The following is an 18,030-nucleotide window of genomic DNA, read 5'->3' as shown; positions in this document are numbered from 1 at the left end:
ATATTTAAAATATCGAGAAAATAATTATCATTCATTCATTCGATACTAACAAGTACAGTAGAAGAACTCATAAAATTTCAAAAGACTAAGAAATTTTTTTTTCTTTTTAAATAATCTTTTAATAAAAATTGCAGCGCAACGGTCATAGAGCGACGGACGAAGGGTTAGCTAAAATTGAATTTTTATAATTAAAAAAAAAAAGAGTATTGAAGTCAAATTAAATTTTAGATAAAATATAGCTTTTGAAATAAAAATTTTTTAAATTACATTAATTAAAACAAAAAAAAAAGTCGATAAAATTAGTGTTGATTAACGATCCCTGATCAACAAAAATGATTTAAAATGATTCAAAACAATTTGAAATGATTTAAAACAATTTGAATAGACTAATATATAGGTATACACTTAGCATGGATTAAGTTATTTTTCTTAGCCAGGGATGGATAATGATATTGTAAAATAAAGTTTACCCTAGGCGATCCAAATTACGGTGGATTCACGTAAATTACAGTAATCCACCGTAAAACACCGATTGACCGTAAATTACGATGGATCGACCGTAATTTACGATGGCTTTGCCGTAACTTACGGCGAATTTACCGTAAAAATTCGGTAATCCACCTAAATTACGATAATTCGGGAATCTACCGTAAATTACGCTAAACCCACCGTAAATTGGAGTAAATTATCTGAATTGCGGCAGATTTACCGCAAACTTACGGTAAATTACGGCGATCCCTACCGAATTTCGGCGACAGATTTACCGCAAAATAGGTAAATTTACGGTAAATTAGGACCACTAGGGTAAGATTGAAAAATGAAATATTTAGTCTTTTTCGGTTGATAAAAAAATTTTTTTTTACTATATTTTTATTAACGAGAGCTCCGAAGAATGATAATATTATTTTTTAAGCGAAAAAAAAATTTTATTTTTGTGACAGACACTTGAAATCTACGACATTTAGCGCTTATAGCTAAAAATATTAGATAAGATACAGCTGGTAAAAAAGATACCTAATCGTTCTAATAGTGACGTCATCATCGGATCAAAAATATGTTTTGGTTACATGTGCGATAGCAAACGACCAAAAAATATCGAAGTAACTTAACGAGCCATCTTGTGACAAAATTTATCATCATTTTAATTCGTCCACTTACCGACTTCTCTCTAATTTTCAACAAATTCTCAAAACAATCTTACCAAATAAATAAACGCGGATTTATAACCTGCCATTTATAGGCACTAAATGTAGTAAATTTCAAATATCTGTCACAAAAACTAATGTATTTATCTAGTACAATCGTGTATCTGGACGCTTGTGTGTTGGTACCCTCGCCTTCGGCTCGGGCACCAATCTTCACACTCGCGTCTTAACACGATCGCACTCGATAGATAAACGACTATTAACTCATGCGCGCTATTCACGTTTTATCATGCCTAAAATCCGAACCCTAAAAGGCTGTTTACCGACCAGTGACAAATTATTTGTCAAAACGATATGAAGATGCCTACACTGTGAAAAATCACCGGGCTAATTCCAAGCGGTGTAGATGTTAAAATCGGCGGTGTTAAATTTCAACACCGAAAGCGGTGCGAAAATAACGCCAACACCGGTGTAAATATTCTAGACCGGTGTTAAAATAACGCCGCCGCCGGTCTAGATATTCTTTACCAGTGTTAAAATATTTTACTTTGTGAAAATTTTTACTTATTCGATTACTATACTTGTTAATAAATGATATTTTTTATTAATTTTCATAAAGAACTGACATTTTTTGTGTTTTATAATCTTTAAAGTTAATACTCCAAGCGGACGCAGTTTACCCCGTTTTTACATCGGTATTACTCCGCTTTTACACCGGTTTAACACCGCCGAATTACGCCTCCTACACCGGTGTAATTTCATTTTAACACCGGGCGGAGTTAAAATGAGCCTATTTTTAACACCGCTCTTTTTACAGTGTACAATATCGGCTACTGTGACGTAATAAAAATAAACGTAATTATTTTTTGAGTTCTAACGAAATATTGGGCAATTACAACTCCCTGCTGTTACCCATTGAGTAGCCAAGATTGTGCTGCCGAATGTTTTTAATGTGGAGTTAAAACTTTGACATTGAATTTGAATTTCCGTTCAATTAAATCTACAACCCTATAATTTTGTCATATTCTATTAAGAATAAAATATTTTATAAGTTTTTTTACCTCCATGTCGTTAAACAACTATTTAGTCTTCTCTTTTTGGGCAATTAATAAAACGTGAATAGCGCACACGAGTTAAATAAAATGATGGGCGCAACATGTAGGTTAAGTCATAATCTGTCACCCGCGATGTGGTTAACACGAGTCGTAGGTGCGCAGGCACAAGCGAAACGAGTGAATACTCCTGTTTCATTATGAGAATAACTCACCTAGCTACGTTAATAACTATTATCATATTCAGAATTGAGAAATATTATAATTTTCAGACAGCGTGATTTTTGGTAGCGAATATCTTTGAAATGATTGAATTTGCCAAAGTTGTAAATCAAACACTTTTTGTCGAGCATTCAATTTTCTACAAGCAACTATATTGAAAATTTCATAATTCTCATTTATTGACATGTTATAAAATTCAGAACGAGCAAAAACAAGTTCTTTGAAATATATCAAACTTCGACCTTGGATATCTTTTGAATGATCGAATTTATGCAAAAATCTAAGATACTTTTTTCGTAAATCAGTAAACTTGCTATAAAATTGAGTAAAATCAAAATAGATGTCCTCGATTTTCACCGGCGTTTTCAAAAATGAGTGTTAAAATGATATTTCACCACGCGTCTCAAGATTTTTAACTGAGCTCCATCTATTAAACATCGTAAGAACTCGTTGAACGACTTTTTTGCCAGAACCCATCCCTGATTGAGAAACCTAATTTGAAATAATTCAAACACGATCCGGAACGATTCAAAGTTGGCAAAATTGATTATAAATAGATATACACTTTAGCATGGATTGAATCATTCCAAATGAGATTTCTGAATCAGGGATGTTGGACGGTTAGTACACTAAATATGGTTACTTCAATTCATCATATGGGGAGTGGGTCATACCGCGTGGTTATGTTGTATTTATTTTGTTAATAAATATTGAAATTAATAATTAAAACATCCGAGTAAATTTTAAATCAATTAAATATGCATTCCCTGATTAAAAAAGTGAATTGAAAAGTACTGAAAATTATCTCAATTCTTTTCAATCCCTCGGCGGTTTTGGAAAGTATTGAATGGAATTGAAATTTCGATCGTTTGAATACTTTCCAATTCCAAAGTGGAATTCGAAAGTATTGAAAAGAATTCAATCTTTCATCATTTCAATTTAGGTATTGAGAAGGATTCGGAAAGATTCAAAAATTTCAATTCATTTCAATCTTTTTCAATCCCACTCATGACCCGAAATGTGAAATTATTTAGGTATTGAGAAGGATTCAGCAAGATTCAAAAATTTCAATTCATTTCAATCTTTTTCAATCCCACACTTGATCGAAATATCGGATTATTTAGGTATTGAGAAGGATTCGGAAAGATTCAAAAATTTCAATTCATTTCAATCTTTTTCAATTCCACACATGACCCGAAATGTGATATTATTTAGGTATTGAGAAGGATTCAGAAAGATTCAAAAATTTCAATTCATTTCAATCTTTTTCAATCCCACACTTGATCAGAAATGTCGGATTATTTAGGTATTGAGAAGGATTCAGAAAGATTAAAAATATCAATTCATTTGAATCTTTTTCAATTCCTCGGAAGTTCAGAAATTCTTTTATTATTTTGGGATTGAAAAGTATTCATTTTATGTCAAAATGAATACCTTGGGGTATAGAAAGTATTCGAAAGGATTCATTTCTCATCATTTTCAATACTTTTCTATTCAACGAGCCTTCGGCCCGTGTATGTAACCCTACGACTCGTGCTGAAAATATTACCCTCACCACATATAGACTATCTTAGCATCCTGACTATACAATATACTATTAATAGAATTTTTCGGTATCTTTATTTGTTCTGAAGTCAAGAATTTTTCACCGTGTTACGAAATGAAAAACCGAAAATTATTAACGGCCACATATTAATATATGTGCATAAAATTTCTTAAGTTATAAGGTCGGATTATTCCAAAAAATTTATTGAAGCCCATATAATTGTTGGAAGACGAGCAAAAATTTTGAAAATTTTTTTTCGTCGGTTCTTTTAGGATTACTCCGGAACCGTGCAGATAAGTTGAAGTCCAGATCTGAAAATTAGAAACTTGAGGCTACAATTTGCTTTTTTTGATTTTTTTCTACGGCCATTTTTCATCGAGTTACAGCATGTTGAAAATCACCCGAAAATTTCGAATTTTTTTTCTATCCCTTATCTTTTGCGACCAGTGTATTTAAGATTATTTTTGGAACTTTAAATTTTAATCAGTAATGACTCTTTCCAAGCAGTATAGGGAAAGAGCACCAGTACCCAGCCCCAAACCAATAGCCAGTCACTTCTTGTTAAATTATATCTATATATATTTTGAGCCAATGTTAAAGTCTATGACCGGCAGGCTACTGGTTAGGGGCTGGGTACTGGTGCCTTTACCCTAAATGATAAGAAATAATTATAATATACGTATATTTCATATTATCTTGAATTCAATTCGCGTTTACAATTGGAACACTTTCGATTGTAATTTTCAAAATATATAGCGGTGGCTTAAATGTTTGTGATGAAAAATTTAACAATAGTAACAATAGCAATGATAGTTATAATAATAATAATAATAATAATAATAATTATTATTATTATTATAATTACATTATAAATTATTAATTATAACTACAATTATAGTTGATAATGTTATTATATTAAAAATAATCATTATAACGATAGAATTATTATTATTATTGTTATTGAATAGGTAGGGGTCCAAAGTCGAACCTAATTTTTATTCCTTTCAGACCCGACTTTGGACACCAAAGTGGTAAAAATGGAAATGTATACTACTTTGGGGACCAAAGTCAGACCTAATTTAACATGGGAATAGAATCTACTTTAATCCCCCTAGTCCGAAATAAGAACTATCTTAGGAGGCTCAATGTCGGCTTTAAATTTCGACTCGGGCTGATCAATCTTTTATCGTAGTCTTAAGTACCTGACCATTCCTCGATCTGTCACCCTGAGCCGATATTTCCGACATTTGTTTATTGCCATAGCGGAACCGAATTATGGTAAATTACCGCAATGGCCGTAATTTACCGTAATTTACGACATTTAGTGGAATTACCGTAAATTGTAGTAATTTACCGCGAATTGCCGCATTTTACCGTCACTGCGGTAATTTACCGCAAATCACCACAGTGCGCCGTAAATTGTAGGATATTCTGATTAACAAATCTGACGTGACAAGCTTATTCATGATGGATTATTATAAAAAAAATTCAATAAAAAAAAATTTTTATGATTGATTGTTGGGCTTGTTTCTATATATAAATATTTGATAAACATGATACTGAAAGTAGCAAACATTAGAATATTTATTAGTGTGAATACAGCTGATGATTGGCAATTTTTTAAATTTTAGAATAAATCAATTTAATGTAAGTAAAATAAAAAAATGTTTTCTACGTGAGTGAATCAGCTCGGATCGAGTAAGCGTTAGTAGAACACATCTCATTGATTCGCAAATGAGTTGTGCAATTAAATAATGCGTATTTAGATCATTTAAAAACCAGTACGTCCATTTTTCAAATTTTCATTATTTTTATTAATTAAATTATTTAGTTAAAATTTATAAATTGTCTCATTTCTGCTACATTCATACTCATAGACAATTTTATTACTTTTATAAATAAGTCACTTGTGAGTGAAATAAAAATTTTTTAATGTACGTAAAAAAAATTTTTTAAAAACATTGACATGCAATTTAAAAATTTTTTTTTTTTAAGTATTCTATTCGTTTGTGTAGAAAATTTTTTTTTTAAATGACTGCCGCTTTCAGTATTATATGTAAATACGATAACTCACGACAATTTAATGAATCGAGCTGATTATTATTTCATCACAAAAATTTTTATAAAATAATCCTATTGATACTCAGCCCTGATTAAACAAAATGATTAAAAATGATTTCACACGTTGAATGTCCATAAGAGACAGGATTAGAAATGATTTGAAGGATTAAAAAGTATTTAAAATGATTAAAAAACAAATCATTTTAAATACTTTTTAATCATTTTTTTTAATCAGGGAGTACTCTGATACCTTTCCGTCTATTCCTAAATAAATTATATCTACCAAAACTGTGGGCTCAAATTATCTTTCCGGACATTTTTGTGTTGTTGGTTGTTGTTGTGTTTTACGAAGTACTCACAGCAGTATGGGCGTGATAATAATAAAATAGTTTAACGGTAACTTTTTTTAAATAAAGGCAGCCAGTTTGAAAAATTTTTAATTATTAACTGTCAGTAACATAGTTTTTTTGCATTAGCTTTCGATATTTGTAGAAAAAATCTTATTGAGTATATTTAATAGATGAATTTTTTGTTAATTTATAATCAATAAATCAAAAATACAACTGACCAGTCCACCAGGTCAATTGGTATACTTATCTCCATGTATATTTTGTTATATTTTTTCTTAGTATTCAAACTATGATAGCAGTTAAAATTTTTTAATTATGAAAAATAAACTCTTGTCACTTTGTTTTTAAATTATGAGAAATCATAACTTGATTTTGTAAAACGTATTTTGAAGTTTACGACGAGAGATTCAATATCCTTTTTAACAATGTTTTGGTAATTCTTACTAGATTTAGATCAAATTTTATAATGTTTCAACGACACTTGAATGTTTTTCAGGACATAGCAAACATCCTTCTATAACAAGACATATAATTTAAAACGAATCGGAATGAAATTTCATTATTGAATGTTTTTTTGTTAATACATTGAAAAAAATCGGACCGAAACCAATAACTTCCGGCTAAGAAAATTTTCAATTTTGTTAGCCGGAAGTTAAAAAAATTTAAGTGAATGTACCCAATAATTTATTGAAATTAGAAGTTAAAAAAAAAATATCCATTATATTTATTTTAATTATTGATTGAAAGAAAATATTTACATGGTGGCCACATTTCTGGAAAATCTGGAAATGTCAGGGAATTATAAAAATACTGGAAAAGTCAGGGAAATGTCAGGGAATTTCATTACATAGCTGGAAAATTTTTCGCTTGCTTTTTTTTGACAGAAAAAATCCGATAAATTTTTTTTTTCATCAAAACTGTTAGAAAAGTGGCACGGTGCGAATGCGATTGTAATATCATCTTAAAAGAAAATTAGTAGAAATTGATTCCAATAGCAAAAAAAAGAAGCAGTTAAAATTAACAAGGCTGTTAAAAGAAAAAAAAGTCTTAGTAGAAACGAATCGTCAGGATCTTCAAGCTTTTAACATGCATATTGACAAATTAAAAAACCAAAAACATTAAATGTATACATAAGTATTGAACTTATAAGTTTCACTATATTTATTATTCGCGTACCTCATTAACACTTTATTAATATGGAATACCTGGAAAAGTTAGGGAATTTCAATCTCAAAAATCTGTGGCCACCATGAATTTATGGATAATATTATGACATATTCGGAAAAAATTAAGATGATCATTAATATTTTAATTTTTAATCACTAATATCTTTTGAAACAATGAACCGATTTCGACGTTCAAGGTAAAATTCGACGCAGTTCTTTAACCACTAACGTTACAAAAAACGGTCTTTAATTAGTTCAACGATTTGGATTTCATAAGAAAAAAAAAACACTTTCACAATTCTTTCGACAACGGTTTCTCTTGAACAAATGAACAAATTTTGATGATTGAGGTGGCTTTCGATGCGGCTTATAAAATTTTAGAGTTGATTAGATTTTTAAATTAATTCATCGAGTATGTTACAAGTTATTCGAAAAAAAATTTCTGAAAAAATCTTATTTTTGGAATATCTTCGAATATACTGTACTGATTATACTAAATTTCTCAAAAGTTGTTGGAATTAATAAGCCGCTTTAAACGCCACCTTAGACATAATCTTGAAATTAGTCAGAATAGCTTCCCAGAACTTCAAAACGTCAAGATCTATTGGAAATTTGATTTTCGAAAATTGAACCAAAACCAATGACGTCTTTTTTTTGAAAATTTTAAATTCTCATAGCGGGAAGTTAAAAATATATTCTATACATTATGAGATAATTTGATCTTAAACGGTGATTAATTAAATTTTTGAAAACAAAAAGAGTAGACTTTGATAAACATAATTTATTTCCAGTCATTTACCTGAGTTCAACTGCCGGGTGTCATTTTTAAAAATCTAAAACTTATTTATTAAAAACTCAAATAAATATGTAACTATACGATTAATTCTGGTAAAAATGTTATTATCATCACTGTTTTGATACTGTTTCAAAAAAATATTATCGAAAATTAAGTAATTCTCAAAAAGTTTTAAAACTTACAAAATGATATTTGCTAACTATCAAGTTTGAGTACAAAAACACCTCATACCTTTATTGAAATAAAGTTTTTCTTGATCCACCAGGAACAATATATTTATTATTTCGTTATCCAAGTCACTATTAATAGAGAAGAAGAAAACATAAAAATCAAACTACTCAATATAAGGAGTCTTTTGTGCACCTTCAACAGTATGATTCGTGGTTTCGAATTATAACGGGTGTGGTAACGTTCTACGTATGACTGCCGACTGATTTATACACGAACGAAGCTACCGCTACGTGACTCAGCGACACCCCCATTTTATTTTATCCTCTGTCCTTTCACTCATTTATATACTCTACTCTTTCTTTCCCACTTTTATTTTTTCTTTTGGCTTTACGTACTGAGTCAAAATGTTTCGTCTTTATCTGTTTCACATGTACTATTATATTTTTTAGATTTTTCAATTTAGCAAACCCCAACATGAATGATAAAATATAGTATAGGCGTTAAATTGCATTAAACAAACAGTAGTATTTTTTAAAAAAATGATAAGATTCAAATAATTTAATAACCTTGGTCAGTCACGTAATAATACTACAAGATACGAAAAATTTTATTTTTTTATAAAAACGTACCTAGCTTTCAATTTTTTAAGTAATTTTGGTAAAGTATGTGTAGTTATTATTAATACAATTAAAATTTGATATAAAAAAGTAGCTGAATTCTTAATTTGATTATGGGTGAAATTAAGTAAATAAATTTTAAACTAAACAGTATCACGAAGAAAGTTCAATTATTCAAATAATAAGTATTTTGAAACGATTAGTTGTTCACCTGTTAATGCAATCTCTACATAAAAACCGATTTTCCTTGTGAAACAGTCTTTTTATAAAATTTTATGACATTTCATAAAATTATACAGACAGTAATTAATTTTAAAAAAATTATTAGATATTGAAAAACAAAAAAAATTTCTACTAGATTTTATACATCGTTCCGATGGATGAGGACATTACTGATGCGAATTAGGAACGTTTTTTATTAATTAAAAAATCCTAGCGACTGCTGGTCTCAAACCTCGATCCTTCCGATTATGTCCTTGCTGCTATACACTGCGCTAACCCACGTACGTAATTGTGACGAATAAATAGAGTATTTATTGAGATATCAAGTTTAAATTTACATCATAAATTTTATAATAATGTATATTTGTATATAACATATAACAAATAAAATTTTACAATATTATAGACAACAAAAGAACCAATGATTTTAAAACATTTTGCCGGAAGCTTATTAAATTTTCTAACACTTTAAAAAATTTTATAAAAAATTATTTCATGGATGGATTTGAATTTCACAAAATATAAAATTTTAAGGATTTTGAATCAATTTTTTTTTCTCAAGTCGACCTATTTTTACACTTAAATCGAAAAATTTTTATTTGTTTCAAAAGTTTATATTTCTTAATATAAGAATCATTTTTTTGAAGCAAGAGGTGTTAGTTTTTTGGATCAACATAGCATATTTTTGTTTGACAAAATTTTTAGGATATACTATAGTACAATTCAAAAGGGTACTTGTAGTTCTGTCAAATGACAGAAGAGTACTCGAACCAAATTGTAATGAAATTTGGAATATAACACTTCTGGAATAAATGTCTTACCAGGGACACTACATGTCGTAAGCGCGATCTCGTGGCGAGCACCGAACTACTCCCGCTGCTGCTGTCTAGCACCGATGACTGTCCCCTTCTCCATATCGATCTTTTTTCCCAAAAAATTCTTTCTCTTGGCTTAAGCAACTTTTGTTTTCTTGGTCGGAGAATACAAAAATACTTGCGTAAAAAGAATAGTATTTGTCCCGAGAAATTTTATTTTCTTTAACCAAAAAAATGCAATATTGCTACAAAAAAATAATGTATCTTGCTCCAAAAAAATATCTCTTACTTTAAGAAATATAAACTCTTGAAACAAGTGAACATTTTTTGATTTAAGCGTAAAAATATGTTGACGTGAGAAAAAAAAATTGATTCAAGATAAAAATTTAAAGATAATTGTTTTCTTTATACCCTGGTTAAAAAATTGAATTAAAAAGGATTAAAACAGCACACATATTTAATACTCCTTAATACTCTTCAATACTCTTAATTCTCCGGAGAATTCAGATCGAACATAAAATGAATCCTTTTTAATTCTCCTTCATCGAGCGAAAAAATTATTATCGTTTTAGGATTAAAGAGAATAAAAAAGGATTAAATATTTTTAATCCTAACTTATCCTTTTTAATTCTAAAATAATATTGCAATTTCTGTTCCCGGAAGGATTCAAAAGAATAAAAAAGAATTCAAAAAAGTTTAATTCTAACTAATTCTTTTTAATTCTAAAATAATATTTAATTTCTGTTCCCGGAAGGATTCAAAAGAATAAAAGAGGATTCGAAAAAGTTTAATTCTAACTAATTCTTTTTAATTCTAAAATAATATTTGATTTCTGTTCCCGAGGAGGATTCAAAAGAATAAAAGAGGATTCAAAAAAGTTTAATTCTAACTAATTCTTTTTAATTCTAAAATAATATTTAATTTCTGTTCCCGTGGAGGATTCAAGAGAATAAAAGAGGATTGGAAAAAGTTTAATTCTAACTAATTCTTTTTAATTCTAAAATAACTTTAACTTTCTGTTCTCGCGGAGGATTCATAAGAATAAAAGAGGATTCGGAAAAATTTAATTCTAACTAATTCTTTTTAATTCTAAAACAATACTCAATTTCTGTTCGAAATTTTATTTTTACGGAAAAAACTCAGCACTATCCCAGAGAGTTGCCATTACTATATCTTTTGTTATTACTATATTACTATATCTGTTAAACTATATTTCATATAATTTCGACCATATATTTACTCGTGAAAATGAAACATATATGGCCATGCATGGCCGTATGTAGTTCATACATGGGCATATATGGCCATGTATAGACATACAGATTTTTTATATAAAAAATTTGAGCTGACAATTGCAATTACTTACAAACAGGAGGTTGTAATGTAAAAAAAATAGGTAATTTTTTTGATATCTCTAAAAGCATATTGATGATTATATTTTGTTTTTTCGAAAGTGATTATATTCTTTTAATCTTACACAGCACAACTAAACTTCGTTGTAACTGTCGGTCGCACAGCCTAGTTGTCAAAGCGTCGGTCTCTCGTACGGAAGGTCCCGGGTTCGAATCTTCCTAAAGCGGATGCGGTCGTTAATAAGTCTAGCGTTTTTTCTCTGAATTAAAAATTTCCAATTCGGTTAGAAATTAAATTATCCGCATTTCTGATAATCTCTGCGTCGCCAAAATAATTAAAAACAAAAAAAAAAAAAAAAATTTAAAAAATTTTGAAACATTAAAAGAAAAGCGTTATGAGTTATTCCAAATAAATGAAATAAACCGTTATTTTTCAAATTTATAATAACCAATATCTTTTGAAAGAATGAACCGATTTTGACTTTCAAGGTGACATTCGATTCAGCTTTCGAATCACTAACATTAATAAAAAATCTGGGGGTCGGTTGACCCTGCGAACCAGCCCCAAAACTGCCGGCTGTTTTCGAGCTCGAGGAGCTTGAAAACATTACTGTGAATATATTTTCGAGCTCGAAAATGCTATTACTTTCGATTATTTTTTATGAGCTTTTCAAGCTCTAACAAGCTACGTTCTATGCTAAAGTTTGAAAATTTAAGAATCGAAAATTATTAATGAAGAAGCGGCTTCGAAATTTTTATTCTCGATTATGTTCTCTGAAATAAATGTATTGAGGCAGAAATCAGTGTCAGTGATCAAAATGAAGATTTGAATGAGTTTTGACTTAGGTCAGAGCAATAATATATGAAATATCCGAGAAAAATATTGAAAACTGGGTTTTCAATATTTTTTGCTAATAATATGATTTAAACTAAAGAACAAGTTAGATGACATTATATGATGATCGAAAGAAACTATAAAGAGAAAGAGTTGGTGTGATTTCAGACACATTTTAGTACATTATATTTTGATTTATCCGGAAAAATGTTATTTTTTTAACACTTCAGCGCCGATATCTTTTGAACTCATTAACCGATTTTGACGTTTGAGGTGGCAATCGCCGCGTTTTTTTGAATTCTAGAGCTGATAAAATTTTGAAATCGACCGGTTCAGCCGTTTCGGAGATATTTGGAAAAACCCGTTTTTCACCATTTCTTTCTCCGACGATATCTCTCGAACAAATTAACCGATTAAGATGGTTAAGGCGGCGATCGACGCGTTTTATTAAGTTTTAGAGCTGATTAGATTTTGGAATTGATCGTTCAACTCGTTTCTGAGTTCCAATAAAAAACTAAAAAAAAATTTTTTTTCCGTAATTCGCCAATATTTTCGAGTCTACTTGATCAAATGTTCTGAAATTTTCAGGAAAGTTGACGGTCAACAAGCTCTTTTAATTGCCACATTAACCATTCAAATCGGTTCATTAGTTAAAAAGTTATAGAGCATTCACATCCACACATACACACACACACACACACACACACACACACACACACACATACATAGCGGAGCCTGGGGCACGAAGGCCCCCTTAAGCCTTTTTTTTCTTTTTGTAGCTTTTAACTATCAAATTCGTTTATTTTCCGTCTATTTCGGACAAATCAGTCGAAATTTTGCAAAAAATCGAAAAAAAATTTTTTCTTATTTTCCGACGAGTTATGACTTCTATAATAGTTTTATCATATTTTAGGCCAATAAGTGATATGTGGGGTAAAATGAACCACTCGAAAAAAAAAATTTCAAAGCCGCTTCTTCATTAATAATTTTCGATTCTTAAATTTTCAAACTTTAGCATAGAACGTCGCTTGTTAGAGCTTGAAAAGCTCATAAAAAATAATCGAAAGTACCCAGGTAGGAAAGAACAACTGGGCAAGGTTTGGACCAAGCCTTGGCCAAGCGTCACTAGGATTATGCAAGGCTTGGCACGTGCCTTGGCTGAGCATTGGGCCAAGGATTGGTCCAAGCCTTGGATGATAGCCATGTCCCCAGCCTTGGGGAACGAAATATCAAGCCTCGGCCGAGTCTTGGGAAACAAAAAATTGAGTCTTGGCCAAGGCTTGGGAAACAAAAAATCAAGCCTCGGCCGAACCTCGGGAAGCAAAAAATTTAAGGCTCACCCAATGCTCGATCTAAAATATTATTATTTAAATTAATAAATATAATTAAAAAAAAGTTTGATCACACTTTTATCGACATTACATTGGAGTGTAATTAACTAATTACTGAATTAATGGGAAATAACGAATAAAATTATTTGGGGGCTACCGGGGTTCGAACTGAGATCCTTCTGATTACTAGGCCGGAACGCTATCCACTGTGCTAAATCTGATGTCCAGATAATCATGATTTTTTTGCTTGTTAATTATTTAAATACAATTTAATTCAGAAATATTAGATCGTAAAGATGAGGTGAAATGTAGTTTTATTTAATGAACTTAAAATTGTCTGATGAGTAATGACATATTTTTATCAATTTGTAATTTTATGATTTGATATAAATGAATAATTTAATGCAAAATAATCTGTAATCTAAAAAATCAAAAAATACGTTTTTTGGGTTCACAATAATGACAAATAAAAAATATCGAATTGTTATTTTTTATTAAATAACAATTAGTAATTAAGCTAATCGAGGGGAAACGATTTATTACACCTAAAAAAATTTTTTTTGAGTATTATAAAACCAAAAATAATTGTCAAGAGAAAGAAATATATTCTTAATGTTGAAAACAATTTAATAAAAAAAGAAATTATCATTTTTTGGAGAGGGGCCTCTCTGCCCCACAAAAAAAATATTTTTTTGCCTTCGTATCCACCAATGATGTGAAATGTAATTTTTCTTTATGTATATTACATATAAAAAATTTGAATTTAATGAAATTTCATCAACTTTCAGAATTTTTTTTTTCAACTTTTTTAAAGGATACCCCATTTTGACCGCCAAAAATAAAAATTTCATGTTAACTAAAGTTTTGTGCATAGCAATAACTAATTAAATGAAAATTATTGTATATCAAATAATTTTACTTTTTAAAAAATATCAACTCTTGATATTAATCGTATACTCGGTAGACTGTTATGCCCTGGTCTTCTCTGTATACATATATATAGATACATGCAAAGTTGATAATTTTAATATTGAATAAAAATTTAACCCAGGCTGAGGCATTGGCCAATGGTCAGCTGCCAAGGCTCGGCTTGACAAAAATTAAACTATCGGACCTAGCCTCGGCCGATCCTCGGGCCAATGGTCAGCGGCCAAGCCTCGATTTAACAAAAATTAAACTATCGGGCCTGGCCCTAGCCGAGGCTCGGGCCAATGGTCAGCGGCCAAGGCTCGATTTAACAAAAATTTAACTATCGGGCCTGGCCCTGGCCGAGGCTCGGGCCAATGGTCACTACCCAAGGCTCGGCTTAATTTAATGAAACCATTGGACCAAGCCTCGGCCTAGACTTGGGCCAATGGTTAGCTGCCAAGACTTGGCTTAACGTAATCAAACCATTGGGCCAAGCCCTGGCCGAGGCTTGGGCCAATGGTCAGCTGCCGAAGCTTGGCAAGTGACAACAGGGCCAAGGCTCGGCCTATCGTCAGCCTTGGCGATTCCTACCTGGGTATGAGTTATTCCGAATAAATGAAATAAACCGTTATTTTTCAAATTTTTAATAACCAATATTTTTTGAAAGAATGAATCGATTTTGACTTTCAAGGTGACATTCGATTCAGCTTTCGAATCACTAACATTAATAAAAAATCTGGGGGTCGGTTGACCCTGCGGACCAGCCCCAAAACTGCCGTCTGTTTTCGAGCTCGAGGAGCTTGAAAACATTACTGTGAATATATTTTCGAGCTCGAAAATGCTATTACCCAGGTAGGAATCGCCAAGGCTGACGATAGGCCGAGCCTTGGCCCTGTTGTCACTTGCCAAGCTTCGGCAGCTGACCATTGGCCCAAGCCTCGGCCAGGGCTTGGCCCAATGGTTTGATTACGTTAAGCCAAGTCTTGGCAGCTAACCATTGGCCCAAGTCTAGGCCGAGGCTTGGTCCAATGGTTTCATTAAATTAAGCCGAGCCTTGGGTAGTGACCATTGGCCCGAGCCTCGGCCAGGGCCAGGCCCGATAGTTTAATTTTTGTTAAATCGAGCCTTGGCCGCTGACCATTGGCCCGAGGATCGGCCGAGGCTAGGTCCGATAGTTTAATTTTTGTCAAGCCGAGCCTTGGCAGCTGACCATTGGCCAATGCCTCAGCCTGGGTTAAATTTTTATTTAATATTAAAATTATCAACTTTGCATGTATCTATATATATGTATACAGAGAAGACCAGGGCATAACGGTCTACCGAGTATACGATTAATATCAAGAGTTGAAATTTTTTAAATAGTAAAATTATTTGATATACAATAATTTTCATTTAATTAGTTATTGCTATGCACAAAACTTTAGTTAACATGAAATTTTTATTTTTGGCGGGCAAAATGGGGTATCCTTTAAAAAAGTTGAAAAAAAAAATTCTGAAAGTTGATGAAATTTCATTAAATTCAAATTTTTTATATGTAATATACATAAAGAAAAATTACATTTCACATCATTGGTGGATACGAAGGCAAAAAAATATTTTTTTTGTGGGGCAGAGAGGCCCCTCTCCAAAAAATGATAATTTCTTTTTTTATTAAATTGTTTTCAACATTAAGAATATATTTCTTTCTCTTGACAATTATTTTTGGTTTTATAATACTCAAAAAAAATTTTTTTAGGTGTAATAAATCGTTTCCCCTCGATTAGCTTAATTACTAATTGTTATTTAATAAAAAATAACAATTCGATATTTTTTATTTGTCATTATTGTGAACCCAAAAAACGTATTTTTTGATTTTTTAGATTACAGATTATTTTGCATTAAATTATTCATTTATATCAAATCATAAAATTACAAATTGATAAAAATATGTCATTACTCATCAGACAATTTTAAGTTCATTAAATAAAACTACATTTCACCTCATCTTTACGATCTAATATTTCTGAATTAAATTGTATTTAAATAATTAACAAGCAAAAAAATCATGATTATCTGGACATCAGATTTAGCACAGTGGATAGCGTTCCGGCCTAGTAATCAGAAGGATCTCAGTTCGAACCCCGGTAGCCCCCAAATAATTTTATTCGTTATTTCCCATTAATTCAGTAATTAGTTAATTACACTCCAATGTAATGTCGATAAAAGTGTGATCAAACTTTTTTTTAATTATATTTATTAATTTAAATAATAATATTTTAGATCGAGCATTGGGTGAGCCTTAAATTTTTTGCTTCCCGAGGTTCGGCCGAGGCTTGATTTTTTGTTTCCCAAGCCTTGGCCAAGACTCAATTTTTTGTTTCCCAAGACTCGGCCGAGGCTTGATATTTCGTTCCCCAAGGCTGGGGACATGGCTATCATCCAAGGCTTGGACCAATCCTTGGCCCAATGCTCAGCCAAGGCACGTGCCAAGCCTTGCATAATCCTAGTGACGCTTGGCCAAGGCTTGGTCCAAACCTTGCCCAGTTGTTCTTTCCTACCTGGGTATTTTCGAGCTCCTCGTGCTCGTAAACAGCGGGAAGTTTCAGGGCTGGCCCTCAGAGTCAGCCGGTTTACAGTTTTTTTTTCTTTGCCCAAACAACTTTTATTTCCACTTAAGCAATTAATTTTTCTGAGCAAGAGAATTGCATCAGTGATATATGCTTGGAATAATTTGTGCAGTGAATATTCACTTATTTATTTTAAAAGTAGGGTTTATTTTAGAAATTTTTGCCAGATAACCATATAACAATTTTTTCTTAATTCTTGAGCAAGTCTGCTCTCAAGATCGATATAGGTGCTAGTGTCTTTTTCTACGTATGTGTCTTGCTGCAAACACTTGTGACCAGATTTAAATTTCAAGTCTATACAGAAAAAACAAGATAGTACTGGTTACTGTTCTGCGTTGTAATCGACGAGCAATATCAGGAAGAATACATTTTAACACGACTAGTCAGCTGATTCATATTATAACAGGAGTGAATCATACCTTAACACGTACTATTACATTTCAAACAGTAACCAGTGCTGCGCTACACACTACATGAGACATATGACTGGTGACTGTCAAAATAGTCGCCATTAACATCCAAAACAGTACTCAGTGCTGTTCTGACAAGAACGGTTACTAAATTCATATGTGTCTTTATTATTCTTGACAGTAGAGGTTTATTATAACCTTTCTATATACCCTGGCGGTTCTGAATCACCCTGGAATCACGGTGGATCCACGGCGGTTACACGGTGGGTATTTTGTCATTTTATCACTAATAATAAATTTCAATTTCTTATAATTTTTTAATATGATAAAATTATTTATCATATTAAAAATCACCCTGGAATCACGGTGGATCCACGGCGGTTACACGGTGGGTATGTTGTCATTTTATCATTAATAATAAATT

The 18,030-nt window shown here is 31.2% G+C and overlaps 1 protein-coding gene across 3 annotated transcripts in view; it reads right to left on the bottom strand.

Moving 5' to 3' along the window:
- LOC130672403 (serine-rich adhesin for platelets-like) overlaps window positions 1–18,030 on the bottom strand; it is a 61,556-nt gene that overhangs the window by 14,786 nt on the left and 28,740 nt on the right. The window lies entirely within an intron of this gene.

Source organism: Microplitis mediator, chromosome 7 (genome assembly GCF_029852145.1).
Source record: "Microplitis mediator isolate UGA2020A chromosome 7, iyMicMedi2.1, whole genome shotgun sequence".
NCBI classification, from domain to species: Eukaryota; Metazoa; Arthropoda; class Insecta; order Hymenoptera; family Braconidae; genus Microplitis; species Microplitis mediator.
Note: the sequence above shows the minus strand (reverse complement) of the source record. Positions and strands in the feature narration are given on the sequence as shown.